The sequence below is a fragment of the Eleutherodactylus coqui genome, chromosome 11, assembly GCF_035609145.1.
Source record: "Eleutherodactylus coqui strain aEleCoq1 chromosome 11, aEleCoq1.hap1, whole genome shotgun sequence".
In the NCBI taxonomy this organism is placed as follows: Eukaryota; Metazoa; Chordata; class Amphibia; order Anura; family Eleutherodactylidae; genus Eleutherodactylus; species Eleutherodactylus coqui.
In genome coordinates, this window is record NC_089847.1 from 22948582 (window position 1) to 22973409 (window position 24828).

Genomic DNA, 24828 nt, shown 5'->3' on the forward strand with positions numbered 1-24828 from the left:
GTTGCTACATTTTATTATATATTTTAAACATCACCTTCATGGTTTCATCATAATCTTAATGGTTTACAGAAGTCTCCAAATGTTGCTCCTGAGGCAAATTGCAAGCATCTCAAGTCTTCTGAGTGTAGATTCTTGTTCCAAAATTATTAAAACTGTTACAATACCAGCCATCCATCTTGGTGTGCGAATTGCTCTATTACAAGTCATTAGGAAACATGCAAGATAGGGGCTCAGTCACACCTGCGCATCGGCACCCATACACCGGTGCCGATGCGCCCGTGTGACTGCAGGAAGGAGACGGCGGTCTCTGCAGCGCCGGAGGAAAGAACATGTGACCGGCAATGGTCATGTGTTCTTTCCTCCGTCGCTGCAGAGAGACGGCCGTCTTCAGATATGTCCGTCTGCTGGTGTCAGTCACACGGGCGCATCGGCGCCGTTGTATGGGTGCCGATGCGCCCGTGTGACTGAGCCCTAAGTGTGAATACTGTCAAGCACGTGACCCACTGAAGATGGAGCATATGTCATTGCGTATTCATCAGAAATGTTTTAAAGCAACATTTTTAAAGAAATGTAGTAACTGAAAACACGGATAGATGGCACATGGTACCTCTAGAACTGACCTCTGCTGCCACGGGCATGTGTGCCCTACTTGTGGCCAGTGAAGGAACATTGAGACTCATAATTTTTGTTAGAAAATAACATAATAGCATAAAATAAACCATGAAAATTATGCAAATACGAGATAAAAGGTTTTTCCCATAGCAAATGTTATTTTTATAATATTGTAGAGGTAAATGGGGGCCAGCTTTGTTAATAATAATCTTTATATAGTGCCAACATCTTTTGCAGTACTTTACAATTTAGAGTACATGAACAAAGTCAGACATTACATACAGTATTAAGCTAGTAAACATTTTAAACACTAGAAGAGAGGGCCCTGTTCACAAGAGCTTACAATCTGTGAGGAAATAGGGGTGACACAAGAAGTAAAAGTGCTTGTTCTGTGCAATAGTCCAGCCATCTAGGATAGTTTACATTAAGCTGTATGAACCATCAGCAGCCTGTATGTACAGATATGAGGTGTGTGGGATACTGCTAGATGAAGGTGGTCACGTTCTGAGCGAGAATGTAGAAGAGGAGTCGATAAACAAGAGTTATAGAATGTAATAGGCTGCCCTAAAGAGATGTGTTTTTAAGGCTCGCTTAAAACTGTAGAGAATTGTTGGGTAAATACTTAGTAAATCAAACGGCTAACAACCACTTGTCTGTGAGTATGTATGTATGTGTGTGAGTGATTTTTATGCTCCACCCCTGGTCATGTCATCGCTCCACCTCCTAGGTCCTACAACATATATAAAACAGAGTCTAACCGACAGAAGAACAACACAGTTAGAGCTCTTAAAAAGGGAGGACAAAAATAACAAAATGAGAATATAACTTAGCCGTTGTTATCTCAGATACAACTTAGCAAACCTGACAGAACACACTGACCTACCTCCACCATCGAGATCCAATGGGCTAAAGGACCTGTGTTGATGTCACTGCTGTGGGAGGAGTCTATCTGTGTTTGTCTTGGGTGGTACTCAAGGTGATGTGTGGGGATCATAATGCATGTAGCAGGGCTGTGTGGCACATTGCACCACCAGAAACACTGGTACTATAATTTCCTAATATTTACTAGTAAATGAATCAGTTCAATTTGTTGCATTTTTTTTACATACATAATACTTGGTGCATTTGCTTCCATGAGAATGAACCCCAATGTTGGCCTCGCCAGCCGTTTTTGGCAATAGCAGCCAACTATCTAATGTGTATGGAGCTATCTTGACACTCCTCCACCAGCAGATGTCAGGTTTGGGTATGTTGGATTTCATGATGCTCAATCTTTTTGTTCTCAAGGAAAATAAAATGTGCTTGTCAGAAACTTAAGAAAGTAAACGATAATCATTCAGTCTAGACATAGACAACGACGGAACAATGAATGTTCGTTCAAACAATATATCATTTGTAGAGATGAGTGAGCATACTCGCTAAGGACAATTGCTCAATCGGGCATTGTCCTTAGCGAGCAGCTCCCTGCTCGGCAGAGAAGGTTCGGCTGCCAGCGCGGGTGACAGGTGAGTTGCGGCAGTGAGCAGGAGGCAGCGGGGGGAAGAGAGGAAGAGAGAGATCTCCCCTCCGTTCCTCCCCGCTCTCCCCCGCCGCCGGCAGCCGAATCTTTGCTCCCGAGCGGGCAGGTACTCACTAAGGGCAATGCTCGATCGAGCAATTGCCCTTAGCGAGTATGCTCGCTTATCTCTAATCATTTGGTATAAACGGACCATTAGTCCACTCTTCCTTTTGAAAATCCAGGCATGTGTATGGGGAGGAGAGGTCCGGAGTTCATCAGACAGCTACCTAAGCTGTATGGTCAGCCTTAGTTACACCCACATATTTGTAAAGCAGACTATGTCTTCATCTTTTATGTACTGAGTTACTCAAATATGATTGGCTGTTTAGATGTTTGCATTAACAGGCAGCTACATAGTGGCAGTTAATATAATGGCCTCTAAGGTTATTCATCAGCACAAGCGCTGTTCTAGATAATGGACATTCCTGGTATATATAGATACATCAACCATGGGTACCACAATATTGCTATATTTCAAGATCACTACTTCTTTGAACTTGACTCCCTTTCCCATGCTGAAATCCTAATATATCATTCTCTGTTTCTTGGAATGTGCAGGTTAATCCTGCACCTGTTGGTTACCAAGAAATACCCCTGAAGAAAAACTATTAGATTTCATTGTAAAGAACTACTTGGTAAGGTAATACAGTGCAGTGTAAATGTTAGAATACAAAGGACAATATTTATTCAGCAAAGAAAGTGTTGTAGGTTTATGTGCTATTTTTTATTTAATGTCAGCCTATATCCATTAGTACAGCCCCAGTCCATATGCTCTATGTAATAGACAGGGGGATTCCTCAATTAGCCAGTGCCAAAAAAATGCTGCACAGAGCAGCAACTGTGAAGGAACACATAATGGGTGCTATGTAATGCCACATGTCTCCTGCAGGGGCTGCCCGCAACTTCCTCCCACATAGAAATAAAGATATCTCCTATCCACACAACGGGACAACTAGATGATCATGGGAGTCCAACTGTTAAAACCACAACCAATCAGGAGGGCAGGGATCCCGAAAGTCCCCGAATTAATGGACAGCAGTCTAGAATGTGTGCCACCGTTCCCCTTTTCATTTGGACTGCTGAAGATAGCAGTACACTTGAACTTGCTTATCCCTAGATGTCCCATTGAAATCAGTGGAGCAATAGTATGCATGTATGACCACTGCTACATTAATTCGGGGACCATCAGGACTCCCGATGATCAGATAGTTATCACCTACCCTATAGATACAGAATAACTTCTCTTTGTGGGACAAACCCTTAAAGGCTAAAATCAGTATCATCACTATGGGGTTAAAATGTACTTAAGGCACTTGAGTTCTTCACAATGCTGAGCGATACAAATGGTTACATGCTGGCAGTTTGTAAGCAAGACAGCTGGAGCATCTACACTAGATCGACGGGGAATGAGCAGGTCAATAATGCTTATTTTTATCTTATTACATTTCTTGCTCTTTTTACTTATTTCCAGAAACTGGACAACTCTTTTAAAGGGTCCAACTGCTGGGACCACCATTGATCAGGCAGTCCCTGAGTAAACAGAGTAGCGGTCAAGGATGAGCGCTGCCACTCCATTAAGTTCAGTGGGACTGCCATCAGGGACTCCTGTCAGGTGTCAAAAGTCGAGGCTGGTGGAGTATCGGCGTGAGGGATGTTTTCTTGGTACTCCAGGAGTCTTCTGATATCTGTGGATGGATGCAAAGTGGCTCTTCAGTGTACATTTAGTTTAGCATTTGTCAAATATTCTCGTTATAGCAAACGTTGACCTGATTAGTAGTTGAGCCTGTGGGTACAGAACGGCAAGAAAATATCACTGCATTGTGTGACCATGCTATTGTTGAAAAGATGGCATGGCCTGAGATTGTCACACGGATCTACAGTTCTGTACCCACAGTGTAAGATTTTTAATGAAGCAACAACACTCTAGGATTCTTAGAAAATGGTAATTAAAATCACTTGAGCCTTTTGCTATACCTGAACCTAACTTGCCGCTGTCCGGAGGTGTGGGATTAAAGTGTAGCCTCAATTTTTAGTAGCTCAAGTATGATACCAGAGTAATGTCCTTTGAATCCTTATAATTGTTTCTTCTTGGTCTCAGCTGTTTTCATTTATCTCAGGAAAACTAATAAGTGACTCAAGTCACTCCCCTTGGTGCCCTTGATGTCATCTGCTTTGATGAGGTACTGAAAGAAAGATGGTCATTGTACTTCAGGTCTGAAGGCTTTGGCAACTGATCAACTGCTTGTGTTAATTCATCACAGTGTGCTTCATGATTTGTATTTGTGGCTCATAATTAAGAAAGAAAATGACCAGTATTAGGAAATAATTGCTTAAAGGGACCATCACCGTGGTTTATGTTTTGTTTAGATTAAAATCGTATAAATAGGAGGAAATTACTATTTGTTCTTACTACAAACATTTGTTTGGGGATTTTAAAGGTAACCTGTCACTAGAAAAATCTACTTGTGCCATGTTATAAAGCAGGAAGAGCTGAGTAGATTGATATATCATTTATTGGACAAGATTCAGTATAACTTGTAAGTTATTAATTGAAATTTCTGCTCTTTCTAGTCTTAGGAGTCCAGTGGGCGGTCCCACTATGACTGTACGGAGATAGCTGTCAATCACTGGTAGGACCGCCCACTGGACTCCTAAGACTAGAAAGAGCAGAAATTTCAATTAATAACTTACAAGTTATACTGAATCTTGTCCAATAAATGATATATCAATCTACTCAGCTCTTCCTGCTCTATCACATGGTGTCGGCAAATTGGATTGCAACTTCATGTTAACAAGTTTCCTTTAATTCCGCATTGTGTATGTTATATAGTTTTTTCTTTTCCCATAATCCCTGTATCTTAAATATCTGTATATGCATTTTGTTCCTACAGAAAATCTATAGACTATCATATTACTCTACAGAGGTAAAAAGTTGTGAAACTTTTTAAAATTGCCGGAAAAATCTTACCCAGCAATTGGAAAAAAATATTTTTCCCTACTCATTCGGTAATAGCCCTTTTTGAGCTGTTATGTTTTTCACCGAAGATGTGGATTTTCTAAGTCACAATTCGTTTGGCACTGGTTAGACTGCAGTACAGTGTCTAAGAAATCTCTTCACCCTTTACCATTAAGGAGGTTTCCCAGTTGGATTTCCAGAATAGTCAGGAATTGGTGGCAGTAGTGCTGAGTGGTAGCATAATGAAAGAGCCAAGGGTCATTACCAGGAGGGCAATTAGAATGTGACATGACAGGCCAGAGGATAGGATGAGAGCGTAGTCAGAAGGCAGCCAGGGGTCCGCAAAGGAAGTCAGGGTTCAGCGCTAGAAGTAGAATAACAGATACCAAGTCAATAATACAAAGGATGAGGCAGGAGTGATAACCAGGGCCAAGGCGAGGGTCACGATTATTAAGGAGTCAGGACCAGTAGGACAAGAGCCAGGCAAGGTAGAACCACAATCTTGCACATAAGGCATGGCAAGCTGATTCCCTTTAAATAGGCTGCCAGGACTAATGTCATCAGTGAGCATCGATAGCCTTGGAACGCAACACCACCACCTGAAGTGAGGAGGAGAGCTGTACTTGGATTCAGTATTCGCAAGGCTAACAGTGGAAACATAGAAGGAGATCCCCGATTCTCTAGCGACCAGAAACAGCGGTCAGTTGGTGATGCAGCGACTCGCCAGGACACCTCGTTGGAACTGGGTGAAGTGATTAACACTGAGTATTCCTGTGGACTGTTAAACATCTTGCATGTTCCATAATTTTTGAAGTTGAGAAGCAAAATGTCTGCAGTTTATCCTCTACCCCCAACCGTCTTTAGTGTAGGCCATACTACTGCTAGGACTGGTTTTCACTCCGTAGAACCATGCACATGGGGTAGGGTGGGGGCTGCTGTTGCGTTCGTAATATGATTGCTAAAATATTGTCATATTACAGCAGTGTGAACCCGACCTGTTTGTCATTAATAGAAATTTATGGCTGCATGCTTTATTTTATGAACTTTTTCCCAATGGCCATAGCTGAAATGAAACTCATTACTTCTGGGTATGTAGTTTGGGTCTCGGCTTGCTCTTGGATTTTTTTAAGAATTTCACCTCTACTATCCTACTTCTCCAGAGATGCAAAATACTCAATTTTATATTAGAGTTTTTTATTTAGTCAATAAATATTCAAAATTGATTACTTACAGCAGAACACTAGAAAATGATCAAACCTGACATTCAACATCGGTTATACCAGACTTTAAGTTCCAGTTCTATAAAAGTTAAAGAAACCTACTATGATATTTTATTCTGTAATCAACACACTACGCTGTTTTGGCCCTTTGCAATGTAGATGAAGGACAGCTTGTATATAACCACATTTACTCATGAACAACACATAAGCATCCTAATTAGAGATGAGCGAGCATACTCGCTAAGGGCAATTGCTTGAGCGAGCATTGCCCTTAGCGAGTACCTGCCCGCTCGAGAGAAAAGGTTTGGGTGCCGATGCGGGGGAGCGGTGAGTTGCGTCAGTCAGCAGGGGGGAGAGAGGGAGAGAGAGCTCTCCCCTCCGTTCCTCCCTGCTCTCCCCTGCAGCTCCCTGCCCGCCGCCGGCACCCGAACCTTTTCTCTCGAGCGGGCAGGTACTCGCTAATGGCAGTGCTCGCTCATCACCAATCCTAATACATTTGGAAGCACAAAAATAATATCCGGTTTATACCCCAAGTAAATTGGATGACTAGTTCTTTGGTCTGTTCTTTCTGTTGGTTTTACTGGTAACAACCTGTAAAAATGAAAAAGGGAATAAAAAATATTCCAGCACAAGACTATGTATCCTTAAAAGACTTAGGTGATTGAAAAATATTCAGTAACCCCAAGCTTAATGTAGAAGGATTCCATCCATCCAAGAAGACAGGGCACCGGTTACCATGGAAACACAGCCGTCTCCATCCATCAGACCCTCCAATAAACTAAAGGGGGGAAAAAAAGGAGAGAAATTATAGTTTTAATGGAGAAATAGGAAGTAGAACAGGCTGGAATATAATCGAGGTTAAAGGGAAGAACGTGTCTAAAGTAGGTATCAACCTCTATTTTCATCCTTTTCTGATGAAAGACCAGCTTAGTTCTATTGAGAACACATGAAACTACAGTCAGGGTTCAATTTATACTCCTGTCATTTCCTATTAAATCTAACCAACTCTGCAGCCTTCTACCCTAGTGATCTATGTATGTAGGCGCATATGTCTTTAACACGCCTGGAAACTGCAGCATACGCTCATTAATTATGTATTAAGCTTTATTTGTTTAGTACCTACACATTATACAGGGCTGTGCAATAGGAGAATATTAATTCTGCTTATATCTCTGTCTCTGCTGAGCTTGCAATCTAATAGAACAAGAATTACTACCGCAGCCATTATCCAGATGCTTCTAGAACAGCGTTATATAATAATACTGTATCTGATGGAACACTGCACTATTTTTTTTACTGCTGGATTCATAAGAAAAAAAGAACATCTCTACGTTTTCATATGAAATCAAAGGCATATGGAGGTACAGTAAAGCTGGCCATATATGCTCATTGTCAAAAAAAATCAACCACCTAGAAGGAATTGTCAGAATGGAACGATACTTTATATGTGTGATTCTAATGCTGATATAAGTCATTACAATATCAGAGCAAAAGCTTAATTTGCTGTGGAAAACTGAATGGAGGCTCTAGTACCCTTTTGTGCCACCTATGGCTTGCATACAAGATATGATATGAGCGGGCATGGAGACTCTAGTACCCTGTTGGGCCGCCTTTAGCTTGCATACAAGATATGATATGAGCGGGCATAGAGACATACAGGTTCTATATGATATTCTGCGCATATCGCTCCATATTTGCTTTAACTGAGACTCTAGACTGTGCAAACTCATAGGCTCTCGAAGTTGGCATTCCAGATGGCCCCATGCATGGTCTATTAGTAAGAAATCTGGCCACAGTGCGGCAGTGTTGTGGAGGCATTCTTGTGACACCCTTGCTGGAAAATGTCTTTTGGAAGCCCTGCTATGACCATCACACCAGCATGGGGCAGTGTGCCACTCTACAGAGAAAGCAGGATTGAGGCGCTGACCCCTAGGTGTCCAGACACAAACACAGCCAGCATCAGTGCCAAAACTACACCTGGATTCATCGCTGAAGACAACCTGCTTCCATTCCGTAGAGTCCAGTTTCGTAGTTCGTAACATCACTGCAACTGGAAATCTTGTATAAAAAATATAATAATCATGGTTTAGAAAGACCTTTTGCAGAAAGTCGAAATGTTTATATTGTCGGGGTAATAAAGGATACATCAGTATTGATGTGAAATTTTGCACTACCTATGCTGCCCATGACCTGTTTTTTATATTACTGCAAATGGAGGCAATAATAGGTGGGTGTCAAAGGCAATACACATAATAGGTGAGGTGAGACGAAATGTCCTTCAGCCAAGCTCCTGTAAATGGTTTTGACAGACGCAGGGGCCTGTAACAATGATGCCACCTGTCTCTGATTCACCTGTGGTGAACAACCAAACAGTTGGAGCTGTTAGAGCTTGTCAGACAATAAGATGATTCTCTATACTGTTCATCCGTCAAGGGTATCCTGAGCTCTGTTTCCTTGTGTGTATGCCCTTATGCATCCACTGGTCCATACACCTCCTAACAGTCTAGTCAGAACGGCTCAGGTGGCGGGCAGTTAGTCAAAACCATCAAGCTTCTCGCATTCCAATAATGCGCCACCTCTCAGAGTCTGTTAACTGGGCAAAATATCTTTGATTGCGTCATAGAGGCATCTAGTGGTCAACCAGCTCTACGCAAGCAGAAAATAGGGGTCCTTACACACTAGTAGCCTCTGAGAGCCTTTTTATACACCAAGGGTGGAACCACTTTTAGGGCCTCAAGTGGCAAGACCGATCATGCCATCTGCCTGAGATGTACCTGCATGCAATGATTTGCAGTAAAATCACAACTCCTTCTTGGTTCTTTTTTTTTTGACAAACTATTTTATTCTTGGCTGACAGCTCTAGTTCTCACCCCCATATACATTCATACTTGACCAAGTGCGCATGTGTTCTATATGTAGTGAGGGGAGACAGCTGCAGGCAAGCACCTCTGGAGGCACCTTATCTCCCCGAGAACAAAGAAATCAGGTGTGATGAAATTTAACAGACCAATCTCTCTGCCGACATCTGCCATTGGGGGAGAATCAGGAGGTCTTTATACACATTAGTTCGTAGGGTGTGGTTTTTCTTCAAAATAATATATCACCACTCAGCAATAAACATAGGTCTTGCTTGTGAACTCCATTAGTGTGTCACATGTCTGATTCTTCAAGTCTATATAATTACACTTATATCATTTGGATTCCCATGATATATTGACAGCGCCAATAGTGCTAACAAAACTTGGCGCCCAATGTGGGGCAGGGAACTTTTCTTTCTCTTCCTGACCTCGCTAAGAATCCCATTCCAGGACTGACAGATCATAAGGAGCTCCAAAATACGGTAAGAAGTCTATTCTTACACCTACGCTATCTGTCTTTCCCTGAGTGGAAGTTCTGAATGTCCAAGAATCCAAAGAGGGATATGTGGTGTGGTAATTACTGAATGTCTTAATATGTATAGATGTCCCCTGTGTGTATGCTCTGTTGACTTGCAAATAACTGCCAAGAGGCAACCTGTAATTAAGAAAGAAATGAAACTTGAGTATGAAATAGCATTGTTGGTTGGTTTTTCTGTGTATTTGCATGGTTGATGTGGAAAGTTGTGACTGAGCAAACAAAAGGGTACCTGACCACCCACTTCCTCTAAAACACACTATAGAGGGTGCAGACCAGTAACCTGTATAGCTGTGTCATGCGGGGTGCAGAGCGGTAACGCCTGGGCATGTATAGCTGTATTATATGGTGTACACATTAGTTATGTCTAGATCCATATAGCTGTGTTATACGGGGTACAAAGCGGTGATGCCTAGATCCATATATTTCTTTTATATATGGTGCAGAGCGGTCACTCCTAGACCCATATAGTTGTGTTTGTACTTAGTGCAGAGCGGTCACGCCTAGACCCATATAGTTGTGTAATAATGCACAGCGGTCACGCCTAGACCCGTATAGTTGTGTTATACGTGTTGCAGAGCTGTGACGCCTAGATCGGTATAGTTGTGTTATATGTGGTGCAGAGCGGTGACACCTAGACCCGTATAGTTGTGTTATACAGGGTGCAGAGCAGTGACACCTAGACCTGTTTAGTTTTATGGAAGTAGTGTGCCGACACTTGACTCCACCCTCCTGATCACGGCCCAAATAGACACCCGAATAAAAGGGGTGCAGAGTTGCAACGCCTAGACTCGCATAGCTTTAACGGGTGGAGTTTGTGAAACAGTGGAAGGGTAAGAGTGAGTTATTGCAAAAAACTCACTTGGAGGTGGAGGCAGGGTCTCTCAGAGGAAGCCAGCAAGAGAAATAGAGGAAGAAAGAGAAGGCAAGGATGCCATGAAAGAATGTCAGATAATGTTGGAAAAGGGTATGCAAGTGAAAATTGGGCATGTGTTGTGTTCTGAGGATCATTACCAGCATCGGGTGATCGATATTGGACAAACAAGTCAAACCGCAGTAAATAAGACCTTTTTTACTAGTGTTTTGTTCACAGTCTGCCGTCTTGTGTAAGTACGATTCCAGATTCTACTCTTCTTACCAAGCTTATCAGTCTGTGTATGAATGGATGTCCTCACTGTTTGTGAAGTGTGGATTTGCAGTTTGTAAGGGGAAAAGCTTTCTTACATAGTCCATGCATACCTGCTAGCCCCCGGACTGGCTGGTATGAACATACGAGGGGACATATGTATAATACACTCAGTCTCCACACAATACCATTGCAACACACAATTAACAAACTGTGGGAGTTGGTTTTGAGACACAGACAACATGCACCCAAATATCCAATAAACCTTATTGCCCCAACTATCTGCCCAGAGGAGTTTAAGTCAAAGGCTATACTCAAAGTTGACAGTGAAATCTCCTGTGCAGTTCTATTAGTAGAAAGAGTTAATTGTTTTTTGCTTCCTCTCACCTCTTCTTAGCAATAAGGTGACTGCTGTGCGATATATGGGAAAAAATTTGGAAAAGATTGCTTGAAAAATTGTAAAAAGATCTTTTAAAAAAAAAAAAGGCGGTATACCTTATACAGGTACGCTAATATGACGCAGAGATGACAAATATTCAGGATTGATAATGAAAACAGCCATGGTCCATTGGTCACTGCTAGGGGGGCCATGAGAGACTACTCCAGGAAGGGAGGACTCTTGTCAATGTCATAGGATATTCAAAAAGATGGGCATGTCCAAAACTGGATATTTTGGTGTAGAGAAATGTTAGAAATTCGGAAGTGAAGCAAGTTTGAGAAAGTGTATGTGAAGGCTGGATATCAGATCGTGGTGGGGAAAAAAAAAGAAGAGGATAAGTGAGTTACAGTGTCACAGCCAGGGGTGTAACTATAGAGGGTGCAGGGGATGCGGCCCAGGAGCCTTAGGGGGCCCATAAGGCCTCTCTTCTCCATATAGAGAACCCAGTACTATGAGTAAAGCATTATAGTTGGGGGCCCTGTTACAAGCTTTGCATCGGGGCCCGGGAGCTTCAAGTTACGCCTCTGGTCACAGCAAGTGTGTGCAGAAGGTTACAAGCAAGATGAATTGAAAGAATATTTATGTATAGTGATTTAAAGTTTTCTGAGACAGGGAGAATTCGTATGTGAGTAGAGCACATCTATAAATTCTATATGGGATGTAGAGACAAACAAAAACAGACTATGCAGTGGTAACGAACATTTAATTCTACAGCTACAACCACTCCCTTCCTGGGAAGTCTGCTCAGGAAGCAGAGCTGATGGATCTCGCTGAAGCATGTAAGCTGGCTGCAGGTAAGACCATTAATGTCTACACGGACTCAAGGTATGTATTTAGAATTGCACATGATTTTGCACCTTTGTGGTACAGTAAAAATGTCATGGGGTCCTCAGGTAAGGCAATCCGGAATGCAGAGGCAGGGTTTTTGTTGTACAAGGCTTTAGCTCTTCCCGCACAGGTCACGATGATCTGAAAACCTCTCACGGTAGGCAATGGCACAATCAAAGGCAAAAATGGGAAAGAACTGAATGACCAGCAGAGTATCAAAGATAGGTGGAGGGAATACGGAGGAACTATATGCCTGCAACCATGTACTTGGACCACTGTGTGAGGTGGAGTTTGTGGACTTGAAGCTCCCCATTCGGGAGTAAGAAGTAGTTATGGAAATGAAACAACTAGCCAAAACTAAAGCACCAGCCATAAATAAGATACTGGCAGAGCTATTGCTGCCAGTACCAGTGGAAACCATCATGGTGCTGTGCTAGGTAGAATGGAAAAGATCTGTCTTTATCCCTCTGCCAAACAAAAGCAACTTCTGAGATTGCTCCAACTACCAAACAATAGCCCTCATTCCGCATTCAAAAATGATCCTTTTCAAAATCAAAAAGGGGAAACTGAGAGCATTAGTCGAAGTGGCACTCCCTGATGCACAGGCAGGATTCCAGCAAGGACACAGCACCTGTGACTACATTGCAAATCTGCGATGGATCATGGAAAAAGATGTCAAAAGAATATCTACATGTGTTTCATCGACTACATCAAGGCCTTTGACTACTTCAACCATGACAAGCTATGGCATGCTCACCGAGAACTGGGCACATCGGCGCATCTAGTCAAGCTAATAAAATCATTTTAAACCAATCAGGAAGTCACTGTGAAAACACAGTATGGGGACACTGGTTTGTAATTGGGAAAGGTGTCCGACAGGGCTGCATCCTCCCACCCTTCTTGTTTAACCTATATGATACAGAAAAGGGACCTAGACAAATTAAAAACCAGGGTGAAAATAGATGGCCGAAACATCAACGTCTTTCTTACACGTATGACAACTCTGCTTGCACAGAGGCTTGTCTGAAGCAGCTGATATGCGAGATTAAAAGTGAAAGTGAAAAAATGGGCCTCTGAATTAAAAGGACAAAAATTATGACTACAAAAAATGGCCAAATTCAAAACAAAATCGACGAAAAGGCAATAGAATGCGTGCGAGACGTCCTCTTCCTTGGTTCAAAATTGTCCATGATGTAGAATCTATGCCAGAGATAACACATAGGATAACATTGGGGCGAAGCGCAATGCTAAACATGGACATAATCTGGAAAAGTAGGATATTGGCATAGCAACTAAATGCAGGATAGTGCAAACCACCGTTTTCCCCATAGGCATCTATGGATATAAAAGGATGGATTGCAAAAAAAACACTGATACACTCATTGGATTGATGCGTTGGAGCTCTGGTGCTGGCGAAGACTGCTGTGTATACCGTGGACAGCAGAAGTAACAAAAGTCCTGAATCGTATAAGACCCAATATGTCACTGGAGGCCAAGACGACCACGCTCAGGCTCACGTATTTTGGCCATGTAATGTGAGAAAAGTCACTACAAAAATCTATAATGCTTGGACAGATCAGTGGCAAAAGAAGACCTGACCGCCAAAGGACACGATGGCTGATACTCTTTTGTTACCAACAGCATACATAGTCCAGCTGTAATGAGCAAGGGGGAATCATATGCAAAGTCACATTTCAGAGACCAGAACCCAAGTCTCATAGATAAATCCAAAATGTATAAATAAGCCGTGGCAGCATAAATGGTTAATTTTATATAAAAATAAAGTTTTTATTTCATTCCAATAGATAAAAGCTACGTTTCGGTCCAAAAACAGGGACCTTTTTCAAGCATAAAAGCAGTGTGCAACAAACCCCATACTTAGGCTGCATTCCCACGAACGTATATCGACTCGGTTTTCACGCCGAGCCGATATACGTTGTCCTCGTGTGCAGGGGGGGGGGGGAATGGAAGAGCCAGGAGCAGCAACAGAGCTCCCGCCCCCTCTCTGCCGCCCCTCTGCACTATTTGCAATGGGGAGAGGCGGGGGCGGGGCTAATTATCAGAACTTGGCCCCACCCCGCCCCACCTCCTTTCATTGCAAATAGTGCAGAGGGGCGGAGAGGGGGCGGGAGCTCAGTTCCTGCTCCTGGCTCTTCCATCCTCACCCCCCCCCCTGCACATGAGGACAACGTATATCGGCTCGGCGTGAAAACCGAGCCGATATACGTTCGTGGGAATGCAGCCTTATAGTAACATATAAGTGACATTGAGCCAATTAACACCTCCCACAGTAATTAAGCATGAACAACAATCACCTGTAAGGTTTAAATTGAAAGTGTTGTAGAAATCAAAACACAGTATGAAAAAGGTCCCTGTTTTTGGATCGAAACATAGCTTTTATCTATTGGAGTAAAATAAAAACTTTATTTTTATATAACATTAACCATTTACGCTGCCACGGCTAATTTATACATTTTGGACGATGGCTGATACTGGCATGGATATCACACAACTGAAAGAAGCAGTGCAAAACCGAAAAACATGGAGGAGCTCACCTTTAAGGTCGCCGAAAGTCGTGAACAACTAAACTCCTAACAACAAAATCAGTGGAGTCCCTATGACTACTATGAAGCTACAGCCATTCTGTGTGGCACTGTATAGCGCAGAGCTCCATGCACGTTATTGATTTATTCTCCTATAGACACAATATTCCCTCAGTACAGGTATTTTCACTCCGCGTTTTGCAGTGACTATCAAAAGCTTCTCCCGGTGAACACCTCCGTAGCTATATTGGCTTACAACATCCATCGCCCATAGGCTCCCATTGTTACTCTTTTGGTCTCTGTCGGGTAAATGGGAACATATGGGTTTGATTGACATGTGCGCCGGGAGCTCCCTCACCACATGCGGCAAGTAGACACTGCTAACCCCAGTAGCTTAATACAGCTTCCAACAGAGAATACATCTTTATGAAATCAGTAGGGTCCCATAGATGACTCGGAGGATGTACAGGTCTATAATGCAACTATTTGCATAAAACCCTTAATGAGATCTTTTAAAATCTCATTCCTTAACAAAAAAATGCCTTTAATAATTGGACAGAATGTAGATGAGAACTGCAGCATTACCACTCTATTTCCCTGTAACACAAGTGATACCATGTTTCCCCGAAAATAAGACAGTGTCTTATATTAATTTTTTTTCAAAAAGGTTTAACTTTTTTACATGTATAGCTGCCTGGACACTATTTAAATTCACTTTTTTTTTTATTAACTGTTAGCAGGGCTTAATTTTGGAGTAGGGCTTATATTTCAAGCATCCTCAAAAAGCCTGAAAAATCATTTTGCATCCTCAAAAATTCTGGAAAATCATGCTATGTCTTATTTTCAGGGAAACAGGGTAGGTCTGCGGTGCAGATTTCTATGAAGGCTTGGTCCGTATAAAGGCAATGAATCTTCCTGCACACTGGAGAGAGCGCTGTTAACTCTTCATCCAAATGATCCCTTCTCTTTCCTTAAATGTTCCACACAGGGCCTTTTCCCTACAGTAAGTAACTGAACACAGATGCTGTGTGTAGGAAATGGCAAGTGACAAGGTATTGAGCGAGGCATTGGAAATCAATCCCAGCTAAATGTGCATCTTAACTATAAGTGAAGAGTTGAAAACAATCCTGTTTTTATAGCCGGGGAGATAAATACTCTGTTTTTATTAGGAAAAAATTGCTTTGGACTAAATAAAGTCATTTGATTAACAAGTCAAAGCATGTGGGATATTGACGTCTGGGTGGAAGTTTGTAAGGGCAGCGGCACAGACAGATCTTACCTCCGAATGAACAATTGCCTGTAGCACTGGAGTAGAGAGGCCGTTGTGAGGTGCCAGATTTATGAGGGGCCCCTGCCCTGTCTGCGCTCCGGGTAGGTTTATTAAGATGAAATATTGGACTGTGGCAGTGCTCAGTGTTCTGCGGAGAAATAAGACTCCGACCTTTCACCTTTGCACCCTTTTGTAGAAAATTAGCACTACATCATAATTCACACCGCGGGAATGGGAACCGAATGATATAAAGAGCTTGTCACTCATATTACAGATACATGCAGGTATGTGGTCACATCGTATTTACTCTAAATCAAGGGTGCACAACTTTTTTTTTTAGTCTGAGGGCCACATTTCCATACTGAATCATTTCCAAAGGCCGCAAGGGTATTCCCATCTGAGACATTTATGGTATATCATAAGTATGTGCCATAATAAATTGAAGTAAGTTCCGCTTCCAGGAGTCCCACCTCCCCCCAATCAGCACTCCAGGGAGGAGATAATGTACGTGGCTCTCTCCATTGTAGATTATGGATGTCGAGGTAACGTGCCGGTATTTCATAAGTCCTATAAACTACATTGGAGAGAGATGAATGTATATATGATGCCTCTGACTCATATACTCATTTCTGGAGGGCGTAATAGGTTGAGACTTTATTCTAATATATAGGGGACCCATACAAGGATGTGCAGTGTTCCCTTAGTACTTATCCGTTTCTGTTGCCCTGCCACTGGCGTAACTATAGCGGATGCAGAGGATGTGGTTGCACCCGGGCCCAGGAGCCTTAGGGGGCCCATAAGGCCTCTCTTCTTCATATAAGGAGCCTAGTACTATGAATAAAGCATTATAGTTTTGCATTTGGGCCCAGGAGCTTCAAGTTACACCTCTAGGTTAAGGGGTTAAGAGAAGTTGGGGGGCCCCAAGATAAACTTTTGCACCTGGGCCCATGAGCCTTTAGCTACGCCCCTGTGCCCTGCTATATGCCACTCTTCACCAACGTGGAAACTACATGTGAGCAGCCACACATAGATACTTCTGTGTCCAGATGACTAGGGCCACACGTTGTGCACCCCTACTCCATAGCTTCCTCCAGATATATGTATTTAGATGTAGCAGAGCAAAACATTTACAGGGAACCTTTCATGTTGAACATGGTGTCCGATTTGTCGGCAGGAGGAGCTGAAGAGATTCTGTATACCTTGTAGTTTATTCCTTTAGATTCATGCTCCTCATTCTATGCTTAGGAGTCCAGGGGGCGGTCCTATCACCGCTATTCTTCTCTATGATGGTGCAGACAAAGATAGTGACCACCATAGCAGCCAATACCACTGACTACCATATTCTGAGTATCCCACTTTAGAACTGCTATTGCAGCAGGTAAGTAACCTGCTAGGCTATATGTTGTGGGTAAAAAAAATAAATAGCTCACGCTCTGTTTCCAATACAGCATTCATACAGGGAATACTTTGATCCACGGACATGCAATAATATGGATTGTCAGGTGAAACATGAAGTAAAAATGGAAACGAGTCAGGGAGAGTATAGTTTCTCCATAGGGAGAGCACCCAGAAGGTGTGAGATTTATAAGGCCACCTATGCTCCTCTGGGAAATATGCAAATGAGAAGATGGAACAATATCTCTACAGTGCCACCAACTGGAAGGCAACATTCCTGCAAATTAATTTTTAGACTTTTTAACAAGCCTTGTAACAATGACTGGGAATTGTGAGGCAAAGCCACAATGTTCTCCAGTAGAAAAAGATAATCGTGCATAAATAACTGTTGGAGTGATTGCACCTCATTAGTATGCAGCAGGTTTGTGGCTTGACTAATGAGAGGCTTATAGATGTGGGTCAGGGAGGGTATAATTTCTCCTTAAGGAGAGCACCTAGAAGGTGTGAGGAGACTTATAAGGCCATCCGTGCTCCTCTGAAAAATATGCAAATGGAAAGATGAAACAATACCTCTACTGCGCCACCTATTGGAAGGCAGCATTCTGCAAATCAATGTCAGACTTTTTAACAAGCCTTGTAACAATGACTGGGAAATTATCACATTTATGTTCATTGTGAAGTTCAAAGGATTTTGATATTAAAGGGGTTGTCCGAGTTAAAGGTTTTGTCTAAAAACTGTTCCTCCGTACACACAACATAAATAGTCCACACCACTTCCTGCTCAGGCTCAGGCCCCGTGTGTAGCTCCGGATCTAATAATTGCTTCGGTGGCAGTTCCTGTGTCCATTTCAAATAGAGGAGGAACACGAGTGCTACAGAGAAGTCTTATATCAACCCAAACCTTAGTGAGCATGCGTGGCTGACACTGTACTGTGTCATAAGTGTGACTTGGGATTAGTGACCTTGGGTTCAGGGACTTTGGGAAAGTCATTTGTATTTATTTATTGTTTACCTATTTGAATTTTTGCATGTACTGCTTTCATCTAATCTTTCTGAACAGTCTCCATTTAGAATGTGCTCCATGATAGACAATGCCATCCAGTGTACATCTTGTGCCATGTGAGACAATGCCATCCAGTGTACATCTTGTGCCATGTATGCACACCTTGAACAGCTGATTGAGGGTGCATACTGCTATGAGATGTGAGATTGTTGCGTATCGGGAAGTCCAGATCCGGAATCTAAATGAGCAACTGGCAACACTGAGATCCATTGACAACATGGAAAAGAGTTTGCTGCTCACTGAGCAAGCACTCGCTTGGGTAGATGTGGGGGTGGATGGTAGGTCAGGAGAGCAGGATAACCCGGCAGCGAGCCGGGTGACAGGCTGCCTGCCCACGGGCATTGCAAAATACCGCGGCGAATCTCCGCTGCGGGAGCAGGAGCCGGCAGACAGATCTATTTGACAGGCTCACCGTGGGGAATCGCAATGATTCTCCGCTCGTGGACAGAAGAGCTGCGCTTTCCATAGCAACGCTATGGAAAGTGTTCACTGCGTTCCCCGCAGACGGATTATCGCTGCAGGGAATGCAGTGAAAATTCGCCCGTGGACAGGAGCCCTTAGAAGGAAGGGTAAAGGGAAGAGAATCAGTGAGGCTGGTCCTAAGCTGGCACACCCTAACAAGTTTGCAAAGTTTACAGATGAGGGGGATGCCATTACAAGATTAGCACAACATGCCCTCTGACTGCCAGGGTGATGTCTGCTTCAGTAAGAAGGTGAATAGGAGCGCAGGGCAGGCTAGACAGGTCCTGGTAGTGGGGACTCAATTATTAGCGGAACAGACAGGGCAATCTGCCACAAAGACTGGGATCATCGAACTGTGTGTTGTCTTCTTGACCCTCGAGTTCGACACATCGTGGATCGGGTTGACATTACTGGGAGGGGCTGGTGAGGATCCAGCGATCATGGTACACATTGGCACCAATGACAAAGTTAGAGGTAGGTGGAAGGTCCTTAGAAATGATTTCAGAAAACTTGGATGTAAGCTAAGGGCAAGGACCTCCAAAGTTTTTTTTTTTTTTTCTTTTTAAATACTACCTTTACCACGTGCCACACCAAAAAGGCTGCAGAAGATTAGAGAGGTAAACAAGTGGCTCTAGAGTCGGTGTAGGAAGGATTGGTTTAGGTTCTTGGAGAACTGGGCTGACTTAGCTGTTGGCTACATAGGGACAAGTGCATCTCGATGGGGAAAGTGCAGCTGTTTAAATTAGGAACTGGGGTGACTGGGGTGGGGGAGGAAGACAGTGACCTGGGACAAAAGAAACGGAAATGGGGTGGAGTGGTGGGAGGGGTTAGTACAGTTAGAACTGGCAGAACAGTTAGTAGGGATACACATAATATAAAATAATAGTCAAAACCCTTTAAACTGTATAGTGACTAACGCTAGAAGTCTGACCAATAAAGTAGACGAACTAGAAGTAATAATGTCTGAGAAAAACTATGATATAGTGGGAATAACGGAGGCCTGGATGGATGAAAGCTGTGACTGGGTGGTGAACAGGGTTACAGTTTTTTCAGAAGGGATCATAAAAACGGGAAAGAGGGAGGGGTTTGTCTTTATGTAAAATCTTGTTTAAAGCCCACATTACGGGCAGATATATTAGAGGGAGATAAACGTGTGGAGTCTCTATGGGTGGAAATACATGAAGGGATAAAAAGAACAACAATAAAATCCTCAAATGGGTTTCTATAGACACCAAATATAACAAGCTACTGAAAATCTATCATTGAAGCAAATAGATGAAGGTAATTATTATGGGGGACTTTAACTATCCGGATATAAACTGGGAAGCCGAAATCTGCGGATCTCATAAAAGCAACAACTTCCTGTTGATTACTAAAGAGAATTACCTTACCCAACTTGTACAGGACCCAACTAGAGCGACAGACATTTTGGACTTCATACTAACCAATAACCCTGACAGAATAACAGGCGCAGGTTGGGGGTCACCTGGCAAATAGTGACCATAATCTAATAAATTTCAACTTGTCCCTCAAGAGAGAGTTTTATAGGGAAGCTACGAAAATACTAAACTTTAGGAAGGCCAAGATTGATCAACTTAGTGATTGGTTCAATCACAGCCATTCATCGAGTGCTGGCTGTGATTGGCTAAGCGCTAGCCAATCATAGCCAGCGCTTCTAGAAGGCGGGGATTTTTCAATCCTCGGCCAGAAGATCAGGGTCAGGACCGGGGAGAAGATGTGGCCGGGCTGACAGCGTGTCTAAGATGATGTATGTATATATTTTTTCTCTCCTTCAGCTACAGCTTATTTTCATGGTAGGGCTTATATTACAAGCCTCCCATGAAAATCATTGCATTTGATGCTACAAAGTGGCGCGACTATGTAGCGCTACAAAATTGTGGTATTGCTACAAGAAGAGGTAGCGATATCGCACGAACCATTTCTCTCGCGGCGATGCCATGTCGCCCGTGTGAACGAGGCCTTACAGTAGCTTTTCACCAGCTGATTGGCAAGGGTCCCGAGTAGCCAAATTCCAATGATATACTATAGATAGCCGATATTAGGTCATCTTTAGTTTTACCCATGACCCCCCACTCCCTGGATCTCTCTCCTATCACACGCAGGTTGCACCCTATGACTACCCCCCAAACCAGCCGCACTGTACATCATTAAGACCCTTCAAACAAACTGTGCAGCATGCACCCACATATTCCAGGACTGCTCCTAAAGCTGACTAACCATGGCAGAACTCCCTGTGTAATACCATGTAAGCACTGGCGCTGTGATGGCTGCCATCAGACCTCCTTTTACCTAATCCACTCTAGCCTCTACCCTCCTTTCACCCACTTTACAGCACCCTATAGGCCCACATGGGCTCTTAAATTCATTCTCCACCACCAGACACTTACTCCGTGCCTCCTGTGCACCCCACAAGCATCGTACAGCCCCCCCCCCCCCATGAGGATTTAAAGGGGTTGTCTGGTTAGAATTATCTTTTTAAATCGGAGTCCAAAGGGTTAAAACAAACTAAAGGATACCTACTAGAGATGAGCGAGTATCCAAATGCTCGGGTCCTCGTTATTCTCTCTCTCCCCCCTCTCTCTCTCTCCTCTCCCTCCCCCCCTCTCTCTCTCTCCTCCCTCTTTCTCTCTCTCTCTCCCTCCCTGCCCCCCTTTCTCTCCCTCCCCCCCTCTCTCTCTCTCCTCTCCCTCCCCCTCTCTGTCTCCTCTCCCTCTCTCTCCCAACTACAGGGGAAAAGTGTGAAATTTAGGAAAAAAAAGACAATGTGCATGACTTACAGAGGTCTTACATGGTGTCATGAGGGACATAGATATTTTTTAAAAATCAAAAATGAGTGACATTTTTTTAAATTACAGAATAAATTTTTTTTTAAATTATATATATGATAAAAACCATTCCTGTACTTTATTTTGGCGTAAATATACTAATTAGAGATGAGCGAACATACTCGGATAAGCACTACTCGTCCGAGTAATGTGCCTTATCCGAGTACCGCTGTACTCGTGCTGAAAGATTCGGGACGCGCTGCGGAGCGGGGAGCTGCAGGGGAGAGCCGGGAGGAACGGAGGGGAGATCTTTCTCTCCCTCTCTCCCGCCCGCTCTGCCCCGCTCCGACTCACCTGTCAGCAGCGGCGCTCCCCGAATCTTTAGCCCCGAGTACAGCGGTACTCGGATAAAGCACATTACTCGGACGAGTAGTGCTTATCCGAGTACGCTCGCTCATCTCTAATACTAATTTTAAAAATAAACAATTATAAAATGAAAAGATTTTTTAAAGTTTTTTAAGCCTCTTGAAAATTAAAAAGAAAGTAAAATTCTTTGCAAAAAAATAGTCCTTTGTGTTAAGAAAAATAGGCAGCAAAAACAATTTTGCTAGCTGAAGGGGAAAAAAACAGAGGGCAGTAAAACCGCCACATGGGTAAAATCCTTAAAAAGTGCCTCCTTCCTTTTGGACCAAAAGATCCTAGTCATTAAGGGGTTAATTCACCCCAACCAACTCCCCATGTGGCTCCTGTGCACGGGGTGACAAGCATCACACAGCTCTACAATTCACTCTCCAGCAGTCACCCTGTGCCTCTTAACCTGCACCTTCTACAGATCTAGTCTCTGCTATACAGTCACGTGACTGAGGAACGTCACCTGACGTCAGACCTCCTTTATCCCACTCCACTTTAGCCTTTACCGTTTTACTCACACTGCAGCTGTGGGAGCGTCTCCCTAGTAACAGGGAGACGCTTTCTGTTCCTCTCCACCAACCTTCTTCGGCTTACGTGTCATTGCCTGGTTTTCCTGTCACTCAGCCATTCTCACCTCCTATTGGCTGGCCGTAGCCGTAGAGCCGGTTACTGAACGAAGCCGTTCCCTAGGCAACCCGAGTTTTACCCTACCACCGGAAGCGGAATAGCAGCGCTGCTCTGTGATTGGTTACTGTGGCCAGGGCGGGAAAGAGTGGTTGGACAGTTTGCTTGTCAGTCTTCGGCAGCGGGCTGTGTAGCGGGTTAGGCTGCGCTGAGGTGAATGAGGAGCTGAGAGATGCCGCCTGCAGTGATGGTGAGGAGTCTGCTGGGTGTTTATGTGGATGTTACCCGTGTCTGGGTGTTTATGTGGTGAGTGCTGTCTGCGTGTTCTTTGCACTGGTTTTTGATGTTATGTGCAACTATCTAAGGGCTCTTTTACACGGAACGCTTCTGAGCGACGGAACAATTTCTCGTATAAACGAGCCAATGACGTATCTGCTGTATAAACAGGCGGCGCGAAGGCGATGACCTCATCCGCTCGTCCAAGCGATTGTCGTTTAGTGTAAACGGACCCTTTCTGCGCTCAGGAAGCGAACGTTTTTTTTAGTACTATTAGTGCGCCGTCACACTTGCGATAAAATGGAGCGACGCGAGAGTGAGCGAAACCGCGGGATTATGAGACCAGTGATTTCCTTCACATTTACGTTGTGTCGTGTCCTTCTGCGCTTTGCTTTCTTTTATCACCCATGTCTCCCTATGGAGCCTCCTTTTAATCACATCGTAAAGCAGGAACGTGCGCCGATCTTGTGCTGTGACACGATCGGGCGGCTGTCTGAGAGGCTCCATTGAAAACAATGGGAGCCGCTGAAAGCGCAGCGCTAAATGCTGAAAAGATCGCCTCTGTGAGGGAGGCCTAAGAGCTCATGGCCACGGGCTTGTGCCTAAACCGCCGCGGAGCTCCAGCAGTGTTTTACACATACGCAGCCCGTACGCTGAGCATGCGCTGCACATACCTGGGAATCTGACTAGAGATGAGCGAGCATACTCACTAAGGGCAATTACTCGAGCGAGCGTTGCCCTTAGCGAGTACCTGCCCGCTTGAGACAGAAGGTTCGGGTGCCGGCGCGGGGGAGCGGTGAGTAGTGGCCATGAGCAGGTGGGAGTGGGGGGGAAAGAGGGAGAGAGAGATCTCCCCTCCGTTCCGCCCCGCTCTCCCCCGCCGCTCCCTGCCCGCCGCCGGCACCCGAACCTTTTGTCTCGAGCGGGCAGGTACTCGCTAAGGGCAATGCTCGCTCGAGCAATTGCCCTTAGCGAGTATACTCGCTCATCACTAAATCTGACCTCACAGACTTTGCAGTGTGACTTTTTTTCTTTTTTTTTCTTTTCCCCTTTTTCTTAAATTCAGAGCAGGGATGCGTATCAAAACACTGCCCATACGCCAAGTATTGCATTGGTCAGCATATCGTATGCACAGAAATAGAGCATGGTGCAATATACTCCCTTTGCATATGGATACGCTGTGCCCACATGCTGGTGTGCATGGCACAATGAGAGGCCATTGACGTCCATTGCCTCCTGTCACCATGTATCCCTCGTGCAGCGTGGTGAAAACCCACTCGTGTACATGAGCCCTGAGGATATATTCACACAGGGCAGATCTGTCACGGATTTTCAAAGTAAGATTTTCTAAATCTTGTTCACGTTTTGTAGCCGTGTGAAGGAGGCCTCAATCAGCATCCATCTTTCATGCCGGCTTCACACGGGGTGGAATGCTGCGGAATTTCCATGCAATTTTTAATCCCGGGATAAAGCGGCAAAGTGGATGAGATTTGAAAAAAAATCTCGTTCCCACGCTGCACAGAGGCCGCGCTGAAATAGACGCGCCACGTGGAATTCAGAGCCGCGGCATGTCAATTTTGTGGCCGTTTCCACTGCTGCCGTTCCTCCTCTCTATGGGGTAGAGCTGGCCCCTGCGGACATTTCCGTGTGTCCGCAGCCTTAGTTGTGTTGACACATTGTTGTCATATAGCGGGTTTTGTAGCGTTTTTCAAAAGATGATGGGAAAAGGATTCAATTTTGCAAAAAATGGCAAAGCCCACAATATACGTGCATGCTGGGCGCGCTCCCGAATAGATGGGCTACGGCCTGTTTATTGCTTTATTTGCAGAGCCAATGGGAAATGAACGAGTGCGCAATACTTTTACT

General features: G+C 44.0%; 1 protein-coding gene across 2 annotated transcripts in view; it reads left to right on the forward strand.

Moving 5' to 3' along the window:
* Positions 1-22869: 22869 nt before the first annotated feature.
* The window catches only part of PMFBP1 (polyamine modulated factor 1 binding protein 1), a 128702-nt gene continuing 126743 nt past the window's right edge, over positions 22870-24828 (forward strand). Inside the window, exon 1 of one of the 2 annotated variants that reach the window (XM_066582497.1) lies at positions 22870-22936. The gene's annotated coding sequence lies outside the window, so the exon portion shown is untranslated. Of the gene's footprint in view, positions 22993-24828 lie in introns of both variants that reach the window. The other variant, XM_066582498.1, reaches the window with a different exon arrangement.